This window comes from Mesoplodon mirus (assembly GCF_964341445.2).
Source record: "Mesoplodon mirus genome assembly, chromosome: 9".
In the NCBI taxonomy this organism is placed as follows: Eukaryota; Metazoa; Chordata; class Mammalia; order Artiodactyla; family Ziphiidae; genus Mesoplodon; species Mesoplodon mirus.
The window spans coordinates 102,280,251-102,294,195 of record NC_138985.1 but is presented as its reverse complement, the minus strand read 5'-3'; the positions used below and the strand labels follow the sequence as shown (position 1 = coordinate 102,294,195).

Here is a 13,945-nt window from a genome sequence, read left to right as displayed (position 1 = left end):
GATGCAGAGCAAGTTTATATTCAAGATCCTGGAGAAGGGGTTGGGGATGGGGACTTGGCTGGTTCTGGGCTTTTCAACCTCTGCACTTTGGACCTTTGGGGCAGGATAGTTCTTTGCTGTGTGTTGGGGGGAGGAGCAGAAGCTGTCCCAGGACGTTTAGCAGTATCTCTGGCCTCTACGCACTGAGTACGCCAGAAGCACCACCCCGCTTTCCCAACTGTGACAATAAAATATGTCTTCAGGGACTTCCCTTGTGGCGCAGTGGATAAGACACCACGTTCCCAATGCAGGGGGCCTGGGTTCAATCCCTGGTCAGGGAACTAGATCCCACACGCATGCCGCAACCAAGAGTTTGCATGCCGCAACTAAGGAGCCCACGTGCTGCAACTAAGGAGACTGCGAGCCGAAACTAAGACCTGGTGCAACCAAATAAATAAATAATATGTCTTCAAACATTGCCAGATGTCCCCTGGGGGAACAAAGTTGTCCCTAGGTGAGGATCACTTCTTGTGGAGGACAGTTCTCTGCTGAGACCCTTTCAGCATCCTGCTCCCCTCCCCCATCACACGTGCTCACTTTCTTCAGAGCAGATGCTGGGAAGGGACACCCCTGCATACCCCTTCCACAGCCTCCACTTCATCCCCACCTTGGGCAGGCTCTACATCAGTGTGTCTCCAGTGGGGACTTGAGCCACCTCCACCAAAAACACCTGGGGTAGCTGTAAAACTGCAGATTCGCGGGCCCCATCCCAGTCTCCCTGCATTAGGATCCCTTTGGGGAAGAGTGGAATCTGCTTTTCCCCCCACAAGCCCAAGGGGATTATCAGGGAAGGAAAAAGTTTGAGAAGCACCGACCCCACCCTACCCCTAGGTCCTGCTTGGTACACCTAGCCTGCAATTAGCTCCTCAGGGAGTTGGACCCTGGCATGAAAATGCTGGCTCTGGGCCACCCACATACATCTACTCCCTAAGCCGATAGAGCAGAAATATCAGAAATCATACTGGAAAAGAACACTAAGGGAGAAGGCCCCTGCCCCTGCCCCGCCTGCTGCAGTGATTTTCCATCCCTTCCTCCCTCACGTCGGCCCCTCCCCAGCCCCTCCCTTTCTCTTTCCTTCGCTTCAGCTGAATTGTCTCCATTACCTCTTCTCTTGAGATTTCTCCTCCTCCTGGGTGATCTCTGGGAAGCCTTGACACTCCCTTAACACTTGCCTGTGCGCTCAGGCACACAGGAAAGAACAGAATGAGAACAAGCACAGGCAGCTGCTTTGTGCTTTCTCCGCCTACCTGAGAGGGTGGCGACTGGGAAGGACCTGAGGGCCATCTCGCCCCATCTCTCCAGGAGCCCGAGACCCACAAATGGGAGTTGCCTTGCCCAAGGTGGTGCTGCCATCTGGGGCGGTCAGAAGCCACCCTGGCTTGCCTTTGGCCAATATATATATATATATTTTAAGGTGATGTATAGTTGATTTACAGTATGACATCTTTGGCCAATATTTTGATTTTGATTTGATTTGATCTGAGAGATATAGGAAGTGGATCAGATATTAGGGCCTTCCAGAAATATGTTCCCCCCACCCCGCCCCTGCAAGGTGTGCCCTCTGAGAGGCAGCACAATGACTTACAGCCATTTGGAGGTCTGAAGGCTGAGATCAGGGTCTGGGTGGGTGTTAGCAGAGGGGACTAGCTGGCAGGCTTTAAGCCCACAGGTGTGGTGCCCAGACCCTAACGTGTGATGAAAATGTTTGAAGGGGATTCTTGCCGCCCCCTTATGTCTAAGGAGATTGCCTAGTGGGTCGGGAAATAGAGGGGAAGGCTCTGAGAAGCAAGAGGTGGAAGCCTTGTGTCCTCAGCATGGTCCAGAGCCAGTCCGACTGCCCTACTGTGTTCTGAAATCACAGTGCACAGAAAGAGTGAGACCTGCTTAAACACAGAAATTCGTGCCCCTAGAAGAGTATCTCAGTCACCATCCTCTAGTTCCTCTCCCTGAAGTTTAACTGGATCTTCCAGAAGGAACAGAGAAGAATATAAGCATAGAGGGTACTGGGCATTGCAGGTATGATAGTTGAGACTTTGCCTAATGGTGAAAGATGCAGGCCTTCCATGACTTGGTTCTCTCTTTTTGTCATAGACACACTAATCCTTGTAAAGTTATGAACGCTTTAACTCTGTGGAAAAAAAAAACCATGACCCTTCAAAGTAAGCTAGGGGCATAGGAGTGAAACAGGTGGTGCTTATGCCAAAATTACAGATGATTGTGATATTTGCCAATTCGGTGATTCTTTGAGATTTCCAGTGGTACCCTGACAAATGTCAGTGGTGATCAACAAATGCCCCCTTCTCCACAGCACCCCATAAAGGGCCCCCACAGCTTCCAATCTCCCAGCCCCAGCACAGGAAGTAGAAGGCAGGAGAGCATCAATTGGGGCAGGGCGGAGGGCAGCAAAGACAGGCCCTTCGAAGCTAGGGGAGGATGTCGGAGCACCAGGGCCCTCAGTCTGGGCTCTGCTCACCCCTTCCCCTGGGTGGCCTCCACTTCCCCCGCCCCATACTGCCCCTGCCATCCCACACCTCCTGGATGACATCTGATTGGGACCGAGAACAAACCCAGCCTGGGTTTGAGGTTTGGGTAGGATGCTTGGCTTGGTTTTATTTCCTCAGAGGGAGGCAGCTGGGGGTTGTGGTGGGACTGCGGGAGCTCGCATCCGGCTGCCTCTGGGCTTGGGAGAATGAGCCACGGGTGCAAGGCGAGTAGCATGGAACGAGAACGAGAACGGCAGGAGGGAGATGGCTTCCTGGGGAGGAAAGCAGTAGGATGCCTGCGAAAGACTGAGGCAGCCCTGCCGCCAGCCCAGATGGTTCCGTGGGCTCAGGCCCATTCTCAGGGGATGAGGAGAATCTTCACCAAAGGCATGTCAAGGTGAGGCTGTGGACTTTCCCTGCCCCTAAAGTAGGCTCCTTCTTTGCTCTACCTAACCCCAATGTCACGGCCCCAAACACAGATAAATGATTCCTCTCCCCATCCAGCCTTCTAGATAAAATAATAATAATTTAAAAAAATAACCAAACTTCTCATCTATCATCTACTGTGTGTATAACTTTCAACTATGCGCTGGCAGGCCAATGGCCTTGAGATAGAAGTTCCTGCCGGGCAAGGAGTCGAAAAGGAACAGGTCACAGTGACCCAAGCAAGGGGTAGCCAGTCTCTGGGGAGCGGTGTCAGAGATGCCTGTGGCTTCCAGAGCAGGGAGCATAGCCAGGATGAGGGTTGGATGCTTATCCAGAAACCCCCCTCCAGAGTGACTGGCGCTGGGCAGAGCCCTTGCTCTCGGGCAACTTGGTGTGACAAAAAGGCCTGGGCCCGTGTGACCTCAAGTAAGTCACATAACTTCTTAAAACTTGGCTTTCCCACCCATGAAATGGTAGGGATGATATGTAATTGCCCAGGAGTGTGGAGTGGATCAGGTGCCATGACAGAGGTGAAGTGCCTGGAACTGGAAAGACACTCAGGATGTGTTTAGCATCCCAAAGGAATTGAAGCGGATATTAAACAATTTGGGGGAGAGGAGATGTTCAAGGATCCTTCTCAGGCTCTCTCCTCCTCTTATTCAGACTAGCTTCCTTTCCCTGGTCCCGCAGTTCTCCTTCATTTGGCTTATAGAGCCGGCTCTGTGCTGCTAGCCATGCTCTGGCAGAAGGCCCTGGACCTAAAAGGGTTGGGGGGAGGGGGAAGCTCAACTCAGAAGGAAGAAGAAACACTGCCCGCTGCCCTCCTCTCTCCTTGAACCTTTGCTCCTGCAAAGAAGAGATTAGGAAGAAAATAACAAACAGGAGCTGAGGGAGCACACCCACCACAGGCCGGTCCAGGTACTGCACCCTTTCCTTGACGATCTGCTTTAATCCCCACACCATGAGGTCAGTTATAACCGCTTTTTCCACCATACGGATGAAGACACTGAGAGTGAGAGGCCAAGCAACCTGCTCCAGAGCCGGATTTGGCCGTTTGTGCCAGAGCCTGTGCTCCTCAACAGGATGCTGAAGGAAGAGGAGGGTGTGGATGAGAGATGGTCTGCAGTGCCTCGTGGTCGCTCCAGGTGGAAACAGCAGCATTCAAGATCAAGAATCAATCATTTAGACATATATACACTACTAAACGTAGGGCGGATAGCTAGTAGGAAGCAGCCGCATGGCACAGGGAGATCAGCTCGGTGCTTTGTGACCACCTAGGGGGGTGGGATAGGGAGGGTGCAAGGGAGGGAGACGCAAGAGGGAAGAGATATGGGAACATAGGTATATGTATAACTGATTCACTTTGTTGTAAAGCAGAAACTAACACACCACTGTAAAGCAATTATACTCCAATGAAGATGTTAAAAAAATAAAAAGAATCAATCATTTAAATGCTTATACTTAAAAAAAGAAAAAAAACCCGCTTACACCTTGCAAATTTGTATTCTAAAATTTTACCGTGTTTAGTTGAAATGGGTGTGGTATGAAGGAGGTGAGGGAGGTTTAAGGCGGTCTACAAAAGCTTCAAAGATCTTGTAGGATGAGCAAACCCCTCAGCAAAGAAGATGGAGCTTTTCTCTCTTTGTGACTTTGATATCTGAATAAGCCCCTCAGAGCTCAGGCTCCCAGTCTGCAGGAACTGCCTAGGCAGTATCTAATGTTCCCCAGGCTCTGCAATCCTTTATTTTCTCTTTCCCCTCTCTCCTGCACACCCCTTTTCTGAATTTGTAGGCTAAGCCTCTCTCTCCCCTTTTCACCCCTTGCCTAGGCTGTAGGTCCCTCCTTCTAGGAGCCTCGTGGGCGCAAGACAAGAATGACTTTCCCGGGGGTGTAGACACGGGCCTGGAGCCTTCCCCCAACACTCATCCATCACCACTGCCAGCTCCATCTCCCTTTCAGCAGGGCACTCCTCTGCTCAAAAACTTTCCATGGTCCCCAGCTGCCCTCAGCATCAACTGCCCACAGCATTTTCACGTGTACTTTGGCAGTCCTAAATCATGCCGATCTGTGTTCCTTGATTCTTTGTCCTACGCAAGTGGGGGCAGCAGGCACCATAAAGTCACTTCTCCTCTGGGAAGCTTTTCCTGACCCCCGCCCGGTTTGGGAGTCTTGTGCCCCGCGCTCAGGGCCCCTGGGCTTTCACTGACAGTGCCAGGGTATTGGCATCCCAGCCAGACTTGGAGATGCAAGGGGCAAGGGTGGTGGCTGACTCGTTGCCTAGGGTGTCCCAGCCCCCAGCCCTGCGCCTGAGCCCTAGTAGGTGCCCCATAAACGCGTTAAAAGACTGGAGTGAATTGAGGGCCGGGAGTGTCGCCGCCACTCCGGTGCATCTATCTCAAGGTCTCAGTCGCCGGCTGAGCGCGTCGCGCGGATAAACCCCGGGCCCGGCGGAGAGGGAGCCTGCCACTCGGTGGTCTCCAGCAAAAAAAGGGTTAAGCCGCCATCTCCCCACCCCCCAAAAAGGGCGAAGGGAAGAGTCCGGCAGAAGGTCCTGTTTACTGGAGCCGCTCGAGTCCGCGCGGCCCTGGGAGAGGCGTTGTCGTGGCAACGGGCCGGGCGCCCGCCAGCTGCGGATGAGCTCACTGAGCGGCGGCGGGCGGGGGCCGGCGGGGCGAGCGGCCCGGCTCAGAGCCGCCGCGCCACCGGGGGAGAGGAAGGGGCCGCCGGCCGAGCCCGCCCTCCACTCGCCCACAGCGGCGGCCGGGCGGCGGGGACGCGAGCGGAGGGCGCCGGGAGAGGCCCGGCCGACACGAGCGCGGGGGGCTGCGGGCCATGGCGCCCCGGGCCCTCGCCGCCCGCCGCCCCCGCCCGCCCGGGCGCCCCCGAGCTGCGCCTCGGAGCCCACGGAGCGTCGGCGCGCCAGGAGGTAGGGCCGAGCCGGGGGACCGAGGAGGGGACGCGCGGGGGGGACCGAGGAGTGGACGCGCGGGGGTGTGGGTAAGAGAGGAGACGGCCGGAGCTGCCCCAACCCGGAGCTGGGAAGTGGCTCTCTGCAGACCAAAGACTGGGTTTCCCGTGTGCGGACGTGGGGACCGAGGCGCTTGAGCCCGACCTGTGGGACTGGAGCAAAGTGCTGTCCGGACGTCCTTCCGGGAACTCGGGAGGCCGTGGTCCCGCGCCTGGGAAACCTGCAGAAACCGGGCAGAGCCCCCGCCCTGCGCCGTGCTTGTCCCAGGGGCGCGGGAGAGAGAGAGAGAGTGTGTGTGTGTGTGTGTGTGTGTTTACCGAAAGAAATTTGCAGTGTTGAGAAAACAGGGAGGTAAAGATGACTGCATGATCTTATTTCTCCCACTTTCCCCTCAGGATGGAGTTGGGACCAGATGGAGCCCAGGGGTAGTCTCTTAACACAGGATATAATGATATTTAGGAGGGTCACAGGGAACTGGCTTCAATCCACTGAGGAGAGGTGGACCTCAGCGGGAGGAATCCTGTCCTTGAGGGTATCGGGTGGAAAAGCCGGACATTGCCTCCAGGGGCAGAGATTGGGATAAGGGAAGTGCACTGACTTTGTTTTTAGCCAGCTGGTGCTGGGGAAGGAGCAGACGAAGTTCTAGCTGGTGTTGAGATGCGCTTCAGGAATGCAACTTCTCTAGTGTTCTGAATGACAGAGTAATAACAGCCCCAGGGTTATAATAGGCACTCTGCAGTAATTTTGCTATTAAACTCTTACACCTGCAGTGGTTACTACATAAAAGAAAAGAACAGGGCTTTCCTGGTGGCGCAGTGGTTGGGAGTCCGCCTGCCGATGCAGGGGACGTGGGTTCGTGCCCCAGTCCGGGAGGATCCCGCATGCCGCGGAGCGGCTGGGCCCGTGAGCCATGGCCGCTGGACCTGCGCATCCGGAGCCTGTGCTCCGCAACGGGAGAGGCCACAGCGGTGAGGGGCCCGCGTACCGCAAAAAAAAAAAAAAAAGAACAAAATCCTTTCTGCTTGCACCATCAAGTATCAAACACACCAAAGGAGTGGAGTTGACCCTCTTTGGGATGGGCCGCCTAGGATGAGCAGAAGTCTACAAGAAGTCAAGCGCAAACAGTAACTGTTCTCAGGAAGGGCAGTGTAAAGCCTGGCCTTCAGTCCTCCTATTCCGGAAGAGGTGAACCCTGCCTGTGTCGTGCATTCATTCACTTAACGGTTCTACAGATCGACTTACTAGGCATTAGGGACAGAGAGATGAATAAGATATCTCCCTTCCTTCCAGGCACTCACCATCCTTGCTGGGCAGTCAAACAAAAAATTAACTACCGTCTGCATCTGGCCCGGCCATCCATGCGTGCTGTGTGCTAGGGGAAACCAGAGCAGGGCTGCCCAGCTCAGGGGAAACCCACAGAATAGGTAAGGTCAGGCTGAGCCCTGAAAACCTTTTCACCAAGACAGCAAAGCAGAGAAGGTTGTTTCAGGCTGAGGGGAACAGCGTGTGCAAAATCACCAAGCGGGAGGGAGGAGGACAGGCGAGTGTGGGGAGAATTCATGGTTGCAGTTCCCAGAGGGAAGAAGGCTCTCGCTGAAGCAGGGGCCATGGGATTGGGCTGTATCTTAGAAAGCTCACTCTGCTTGCTGGGTGGAGGCTCAGAGGAGCATGAGACCAAGGCCTTGCAGCACCCAGGCTGTAGTTACTGACGCGCAGGATGACGGCAGTGGTGACGTGGGATGGAAAGAGCCAAGAGATAGAGAGGTGGGACCTGGTGACAGACTTAGGCACAGGGTCAGATAACTTAGAACTAAATGCAGAAAGGCTCAGAAGAAAGCAAAGCAAAGCAAAAGGAATGAATATTTTGAATGGCCTGAATTTAGCAGATTACAACACTTGGACAATGAATTTGGCTATAAGTTTTCTGGCAGCTTAGAGACAAACAAAAATACACTAGATTGCACAGTTTTGGATTTTAGACAAGAGAAAGCACACAAATTCAGCACAAATTTTTTCCTGGAATTGAACTCAACTGGGAATTTGTCATGTGGCAGTTTGTGTAAAGACTAAAGAGTGACATAGAAAAAGAAACTTCATGGTCAGTGTTACAAAAGATGGGAAGATAAAATTCCACATGACTCTCTTCCTATATCATCTTCCTGTTATGACTTGGGGACATACTGCATTTCTGTGGGGGGCTGAGTGCCAGCTCAGGCCTGTGGGCCGTCGTGATGCAGGGCAGTGAGGGCCTGGGGAATCCTATATGGAGGAGCCCATGGGCTCTCACGTGTAGGAAGAGGTGATACCTACTTTGATGAATGTGGAGAGCACAGCACCCCGGGTGCCCACCATGAAGGGGGAAGCAGGCACATCCTAGTATAGCCCACAGACAGGTGGGCTGAGACTGGTCTGGAGCAGGGGTCTGGTAAGGCAGAGTATTGGGAGGGTTGCCATCGGAAATCCTGACTAAAGAGAAACAGAGAATGGGAAGAGCATTTCAGGATTCCATTCAGCTGGGTGGGTCCACTTCCCCTAGTGATCCAGGTCTTTCTGCCCTCAGACGTGATGTTAAGGCTGCTTCTAGGGGTGGGGAAAGGGTGGGACTCAAGACACCAGAGATCCATTCTACTGAGGTCAGGGAGGGTGGGAAACTTCTTCGCTGCAACATAAGGAATGTTGCAGGAGAACCGGGAGTGAGGGCTGGGAGGTAAGGTTCTACACTCAGTCGCACATCTCCTGACCAGGCCCTTCCCGTTGGTTTCTGCAGAAGGGTGAATCTGCAGAATCTATGTCAATGCATTTCTTCTTTTTTTTTTAAAGGAGTTTTAAAAAATAAATTTATTTATTTATGTATTTATTTATTTTTGGCTGCATTGGGTCTTCGTTGTTGCACGCGGGCTTTCTCTAGTTGTGTCGAGCAGGGGCCGCTTCTCACCGCGCTGCACAGGCTTCTCACTGCGGCGGCCTCTCCCGTTGTGGAGCACGGGCTCCAGGTGTGCGGGCCTCAGCAGTCGTGGCGTGCGGGCTTAGCAGTTGTGGCTCGCGGGCTTGGCTGCTCCGAGGCATGTGGGATCTTCCTGGACCAGGGCTCGAACCCATGTCCCCTGCATTGGCAGGCGGGTTCCTAACCACTGCGCCACCAGGGAAGCCCTATGTCAATGCATTTCTGATGTGCCCTCCGAAGTTTAAACCACTTCTTGCCAGCTGTAGAAGTCTTAACACTGAATAGTTGTGATAATCTACTCCATGATGCCTCCACATCACAGTTCTTAGCATTTTAAACCCAGAGAACACATACATTTAAATGCTGGGGTCAGGGGGCATTTTTAAACAAGTGATGCCTGGGCTCTGCCCCAGGCCAAGTAAATCAAAATCTCTGAGAAAGGGCCCTGGGCGTCAGTATTTTTATAAGGTGCCAGGTGATTTTAAGGTACAGCCAAGATTGAGAGCAGCTGCTTTAACAATCACCTAGAGGGCTCATTACAGCAGGGGGCAGAAACCTCAGATTCCAAAAGCAAGGACCCCATAGAATTTAAAATTTGGAAGCCTGTTACAATGAAATCAATTGGCTAGTCAGCCTTCAACATTAAGATCTAAAGCCGTCTTGAGCAGATACTGATAAGGAGGCTAGTAACAAGCACATTTATGTGAAGTTTTGTGTGTATGTGTATGAAGCACTTTTTTTGAACAGAAATTCTAAAAGCATAATTACAAGCCTTCTACAGTTAGATCTGTCTGGTCTAATACTATCATATGCAGTGCTGCACCATAGCCAAAACTGAAGAGCCTCAGAACCTTTCTCTTTTTGCCTAGGACCCACATAGGTCTATCTTCTTTGAGCGCTGAGCCTCTGAGTTTTCTTTCTACTTCCCTCCTGATATTCAAGTGTATGTGTTCTCTGACCTCTGTCTTCCCGATTGGAAAGAAGCCGGGAGAATTCATTTGCAATTTAACTTGCCTAAAGTCTCAGTCAAAAGGAGTGAATCTCTAAGAGTTGAATTTCAGTAACTCTGACAGGATAACAGGGGAAATATTTTGAGGCTCCATGGCTTTCCCAACAACCCTCAAATATACCTCGCGGGCAGTTACTTCTTTGGCTGTGGGCAAAGTTGACTCATCCTCCCCCACTATCTCTGGAATCCAGCCCCCTTATTTTGCTTCCTGAGGGTCTGTGGAATGTCTGACAGTTACTCACGAGTGACAAAGACCCCTGCTGTGCCTCATGTCACTCCCAGTTTCCTGTGTCCAGGCATGGTCCCTTCTTCCTTCACCAGAACCAGACAGCTGTCACAGGTACCCTGGGCTCTCTTTGAAACCCCTGCACTGGCCACCCAACAGAGGGACTCACAGGCACCACTGCCCGTTTAATGATAGGAGGCAAGTCAGTGGCTGGAACTGAGGCGAGTGATTCTCTACATTTGACAAATGTAGAGAGCCGAGTTCTCTACATTTGACATCCAAAAGACAGCAATATGTCGGGAAGCCAAAGTCAGACCATCTTTTCCCCTCGTGATAAAATCATTGTCTGATTTGGGCAAAATTTATCCAAACTCAGTTTGGCTAGAAGTTAAGCCCCTGCCAGCTGGAGCCCAGAATTGCTTTCTCTTTGGCTTCTCTTTGACACGTTCATCCTTGGCCTGTGGTTGGTTGAAAGAGGGATGAGCCCGAGACCCCCTTTTCCAACTGGCTAAACTACTAAAAGCCAAGCTATGGTTTCCCCCGCCCCCAGCCTTAGGGCAAGAAGGGGTGAGTCACCCTCGCAGCAAGCTTAGGGAAGAGGTTAGCTTCCCTCTGTATTCGGGAACCAGGAGGTTCCATGCTTCCCTTCAGAAGGAAATGAGAGCAGGATTGAGCTGGAGAATGGGGTCAGGACAGGAAGCTGTGACCGTGACCGTGACCGTGACCGTGACTGTTCTTCCATGGTACCCAGGCCTTCCAAGGGCTGCGTGTCTTATCAGGAGGGCTGTCAGACCAGTTCAAGCAGAGTATCAAACACATTTCCTTTTGTTTTGTTTTCTTTAAAAGTGTGCTTTAAAATTTTAAGATTACTTTTATATACATTTATATACACATATATATTTATATGTAAATATGAAAGTTATCCTTGTTATAAAACATTTGAACAATACATAAAAAGAACACAATGAAAAATGAAAGTTTTCCCCATACTGACTCCCTCCTCAGAGGCCATCACTGTTCGGTGTATGTACCAAATCCCCCTAGACTTCTTTTCTTTACATGTAACATGTTTGTTTGTTTGCTTGTTACAAAAATGGAAGCATGCTATCATAACTGAACAGTATTTTGTGAGAATAATTCTATGTGGGACATACATAGTTCTCTCCTTTCTAACAGCTGCCTAGTCTTCCTTTGTATGGATCGATTTCATTTGTTTAACACATTATTTATTGATGAGCAATTAGTTGTTTCTGATTTTAGCCACTGCTAAGGCTCCCCAGCACTCGTTCCAACATTTCTATCAGATGAATTCCCGGAAGTGGAATTGCTAGGTTAAAAGATTTCAAAGCCAAATGCATATTGAATATATCTGTGCCCAGTAACGGATGTTTTAAAAATGAGATTCTGATACTCAGTCTTAAAAAAATTGTAAAATATTATTACTTCTCTCTCCCCTAACCCAAGTGTCCCCACCCTAGTTCCCCACTGAATTTACTATGAATTTCTATTTAAGATGATATGAAAATTAAAATTCATAGTGTGGTAATTCATAGAGACAATCTATTGAGTTTTGTTAAATTTAAAAAGGCAACATATTAAAACTAGAGCTTCTAAGAAATTTTTTATGGTTTATAGATTGTCATCCAACAAACTGTCCCAATATTGTCTCTTGCTGTTGGTTTCGTGTACCCAAAATCTTGATCCCATGTAACCACGATTTCACATAAGTGTGTAGGCTGAAACCTGGGATCAGTGGGCTGGGTTATACACAAGAGCCAACTCAGGGAAATAATCCAAAGTGTCTCCCTCTTTCTCCTTCTTTCTTCCTCACTTTTCAGAAGGGAAGATGTCATAGGGTTGAATTTGATTTAGCCCTAAGTTCTCTGCAAATCCACTGTGGATAATGGATAGGGTAACCATATATACAAAGTGCGACACTTGTAAAGTAAAAAGGGAGCATGAAAGGTAATTGATATACAGCAGGCCTCTCCTGGGACTGTTCCTGCAAACTGCCACCTGGTGAAGCATTGGACATGCCCATCCATTGTCCCTGCTGGTCCAGGTGCATTGACCTAGGGACATGGCTCTGTGCCATCCCTCTGACCCCAGCCTTTCTTAGCCCCCCAGAGTAGAGGTCTGAGTACAGGGAAGGAGGAGGGGGCCAGGTGGCTAAGCCAGTGCTGTGTGTCAACTCATTCCCACTAAACGAGTCAGAGGAGACAGGCCCCACTTCCCTGCTCCCCGCAGCTCTCCTTGGGAAAAGTAACAACTGCCTTTCCCCAGCAAACTGAAACCATTAAAGCAGGACATTTCTATAATTTCATTTGTGCTTCTCACGTCCCTGGGAAATACAGGCGCCACCGCCCCGGATGACTGAGCAGAGGTATTTGTATGGAATCACACCGCAAATCAGGATTAAAACTGACCTTGCGTGGTCAGGAGAGATGTTAGCTGGGGGAGAAGCCATAGAGCACGAATTTGGTCACTGGGCAGGAGCAATGGGACAGCGTGAGACATAGAACTTGCATCCCCTACAGCTGGAGTGGGACCAGTTTCTCAGCCACAGACTTGGTCAGGGGGTGGCTGGGAAGACACGGTGGAGCTTCCCACCAAAGCAGCTTGCCGGTGCACTGGGCTTCTGCCAGGGCAACGTCTCTAGCTCACTGGGGGCTCAGAGGGATTTCTCCATTTGATACTCTGAGCTGGAGGTGAGAGTTGTTCAGATGTGAAATGAAGTGTGTGGTCATCCAACCCCAAGTATATCTCCCTGGCAGCCTGACATCCTTTACATCTGGTCCATTTCATTATCTGCGTTTGTGACAATCAACAAACATACACAAGCTCCCAGGACATCAAAAAGGGACCAGTGTTCTGTTTACCCACCAGCCAAACTGATGCATATAATGGGATAGAAAAACATCAGAGAGGAGAGGCTCCTTGATGCCTCCCAAAACGATAAGACTTGGAGATTCCGGCACTGCAGAGTCAAGAGAGGCTCCTGTTCCAGGCTCTCCTTTCACCTGAAGGCAGGTCAGTCAAGATCCCTGGCCTAGGACAGGGGGAAGAGCAACAGGGAAAAGAGTCAGAGGCTGCTTCCAGGCACACACACAGCCCAGGTTCAGGCTGCCTGTTGACTGGAGGGCAAGAGAAGGGGAATGCTGCTTTCAGGACGGGGAGACGGAGCACCTTCAAGAGCTCCTGGGGCAGGTCCACAAGCTCCTCTTCACATCCCTGAGGTCTGGCCTCCATCCCTAACCATCTGTGGAGACTCTATCCCGTTACTCATGATGCACTCATTGAATAGCTAGTTTGCTGTTCTCACTGTTTTTGAGCTTCCCAATCTATGCAACTCTCCTGACCCGGGTCACAGTCGATATAAAACTGGTATGGTGACACATCTATGCCACTTGTCAAAACGCTGAAATGCTTCTCTACTGGTTGGTTAATAGTCACTCCCAGTGTCCCACAATCCTGGGAGCCCCTAGACCAGATCCAGCCATTAAAGGGTCAACAGTAAGGCCACTGCGATTGGCTGGTGTCCGAGCCCCACCTTTGTGAAGTGATTTGAAGAATCTCCTCCCCTGAGACACCACAGCACCTGGGTTGTCCTAATTCCTAATTGTCTTTGGAAAAGGACATCTTCACTGATTTCCTTTTCTTCTTCTCATTCAACAAGCATTCATACCACACCCACGATAGACCACGATCTGATCTAGACATTGCAGAGGAATAAAAGGAAGCCCAATGCAGGTGTTCTGCCATCAGACCTCCCTGTTCGGTTGGAAGGCCCGGATGAAGAAACATTAAAAAGAACTGAGTCAAGAGCTGGGTAACAGGGGCAAAGTGAGAG

General features: G+C 51.0%; 1 protein-coding gene across 5 annotated transcripts in view; it reads left to right on the top strand.

Annotated features, from left to right (window-relative positions):
* The first annotated feature begins 5,619 nt into the window (after positions 1-5,619).
* The window catches only part of DENND2A (DENN domain containing 2A), a 102,378-nt gene continuing 94,052 nt past the window's right edge, over positions 5,620-13,945 (top strand). For 3 of the 5 annotated variants that reach the window (XM_082631692.1, XM_082631695.1, XM_082631693.1), the window contains exon 1: positions 5,742-5,874. The gene's annotated coding sequence lies outside the window, so the exon portion shown is untranslated. Of the gene's footprint in view, positions 5,875-13,945 lie in introns of all 5 variants that reach the window. The other 2 variants (XM_082631696.1, XM_082631694.1) reach the window with 1 other exon arrangement.